Source organism: Apium graveolens, chromosome 5, assembly GCF_009905375.1.
Source record: "Apium graveolens cultivar Ventura chromosome 5, ASM990537v1, whole genome shotgun sequence".
Classification (NCBI taxonomy): domain Eukaryota; kingdom Viridiplantae; phylum Streptophyta; class Magnoliopsida; order Apiales; family Apiaceae; genus Apium; species Apium graveolens.
The window spans coordinates 195,872,509-195,875,105 of NC_133651.1; the positions used below are offsets into that span (position 1 = coordinate 195,872,509).

Sequence of the window (2,597 nt, forward strand, 5' to 3'; positions counted from 1 at the left end):
TAGTGTCTCAGAAAATAGTACTGAGAGCGTGTGTTAAATCTTCAGCAATACGTCGGTGGATGTCATGCATGGCCTCAATACGCCGAATAAGCCTTCTGTACTGTGCATCACCAAGACCAAACCTATCAACTGTCTATGGTGCACGAAAGGGACCCTCTGTAAGCATAGGAGGAATCGTCCAGTCACCCTTTAGATTATCATAGATATAATCTAACCCCTTATCCGGGAGTGCACCTAAGAATGCTTAACTCAAGTGATCTGGTAGTGGGTTGAGCTTAAGTGTGAGAGCTTCTTATATCGACGGCTCGAGACGCTCCTGAGAAATTTTCAGGTCTACTAACCCAAGAGAATCAAATGGAATATCCAACTTCCTCTTCCACAGAGGTACATTGAAAACTTGCAGTTGCTCTGCTCCGTCTTTATCTTCATTATGATATTTCCCCGTCAAGGATTTCTCCAAGGTATCTGACTTTGGAAATTGCTAAAGCTCTGAATTCATGACACAGTCGATCCGCTCTACTTTAAAGCACTCCTCTTTAACTGTGGGTAACTTTATTACCTTGAACACATGACCTTCTGATCTTGAACCTTCAGCTTAAGCTCTCCCTTTTTCACATCAATCATAGTTCGACATGTAGCCAAGAATGGTCTTCCCAAGATAATGGGAATCTTCTTATCCTCCTCAAAGTCTAGAATGACAAAATCAGCAGGGAAAATGAGTTTGTCCACCTTGACCAAGACATTCTCCATTATACCTCGCGGATAAGTGATGGAACGATCAGCCAACTACAAAGAAATGTTCACAGGTTTTGGATCAGGTAGTCCAAGTTTCTTGAAAACTGACAAGGGCATCAGATTGATGCTAGCTCCCAAGTCACACAAACACTTGTCGAACGACAGATTTCCAGTGGTGCAAGGTATCGTGAAGCTTCCTGGATCTTTAAGCTTAGGAGTAGTTTCTGTTGTAGCACAACACTATAGTCTTCTGTTAGAGTAACGGTTTCCAACTCCTCAAGTTTTAGCTTCCGAGATAGAAAACCCTTCATGAACTTAGCATAGCTCGACATCTGTTCTAGAGCTTCAGGAAAAGGTATGTTGATATGCAGCTTCTTGAAAACTTCCAAAAACTTAGCAAATTGTTTGTCGAACTTATGCTTTTGAAGCCTTTTAGGATATCGTGGAGGTGGGTAGACCTGTTTATCCCCTGTATTACCCTCAGGAGGATTGCTTTCAATAGCTTTCTTCTTCGGTTCCACCTCGGAATCTTTCTGCACCACTTTTTCAGCTATAATCTCATTTCATGGATTTGGCAAAGGTGCAGATGCACCTGCATTCTGAACAGAATTTTCAGACTCTTCGTCTTGTTGAATTTGGGGGCTTGCGACCTTTCAGGACCTCAAGGTGATGGAGTTCACCTGTTCGTTAACTTCCCACTTTCCTGGATTGACTTCTGTATCACTAGGAAGCGTTCCTGATGGTCGATTCAATAAGGCGTTAGCAATTTGCCATATTTGGTTCTCCAGAGTCTTGATAGAAATAGCCAGGCTTTGGCATATAAGAGCCTGGTTTTTGTACATAAGCCGTAACTCCTCCAATTCAGTTTTTTCGTTCGAGGATAAACCTGCACCTCCATGAGTTTGTTGTTGAAGTTGGAGTTATTGTCTTGGTGCATATTGCGGTTGTTGAAAATAAGGAGGGTTGAATTGCTTTGCTGTGATGCATACTGCTGATAAGGCTATTGCATGAAACTCTGATTTTTGCTCCAGCTGAAGTTATGATGATTTCAGTTGTCAGGATGATAAGTGGCTAGAACTGGTTGCTGCGAGCTATGAAAGTTGCTCACAAACTGAGCTAATTCACTAGATATAGCGCATTGCTCCGTCACATGCGAACCTGCACACAGCTCACAAACACTAGTTATCTAATTAACACCATAGTTAGCCAGAGAATCGATCTTCATAGACAACGCCTTTGGTTGAGCAGTGATAGCCCTAGCTGTATCCACTTCTAGAACTCCTGCTACCTTGCCCTGTGGCAATCTCTGGGTTGGATACTGATATTCATTAGCAGCCATCAGTTCAATTAGACCATAAGCTTCCTTATAGCTCTTTGCCCATAATGTTCCACTTGATGCTGCATCAAGCATGGGTCTAGAATGTGCTCTCAAACCATTGTAAAAAATAATTGATGATCATCTAATCAGGCATGCCATGATGAGGATATTTCCTAAGCATCTCCTTGTAGCGCTCCCAAGCTTCACAAAGAGTTTCTCCCGATTGCTACGCAAATTGAGTAAGAGCATTCCTGAGTGCAGCTGCCTTCGTCATAGGGAAGAATTTAGTAAGAAACTTCTGAGCAAGATCCTTCCAAGTAGTGATAGAACTGGCTAGTAGAGAGTGTAACCAACTCTTAGCCTTGTCCCTCAGAGAGAATGGAAATAGTCTCAGTTTCACAGCATCTTCAGAAACATTATTGAACTTGAAGGTGTCACAAATATCGTTGAAATCTCTAATGTGCATATTGGGATCTTCTGTTGGAGAACCCCCAAACTGGACTAAATTATGTACCATCTGAATCGTGCTAGCCTTGATTTCAAA

General features: G+C 42.2%; 1 non-coding gene across 1 annotated transcript; it reads left to right on the top strand.

The window, feature by feature from the left end:
* The first annotated feature begins 2,205 nt into the window (after nucleotides 1-2,205).
* LOC141663058 (small nucleolar RNA R71) lies at nucleotides 2,206-2,312 on the top strand. Its single transcript, XR_012551144.1, has one exon. It is a non-coding gene; the product is annotated as a small nucleolar RNA R71 (small nucleolar RNA).
* The last annotated feature ends 285 nt before the right edge of the window (nucleotides 2,313-2,597 follow it).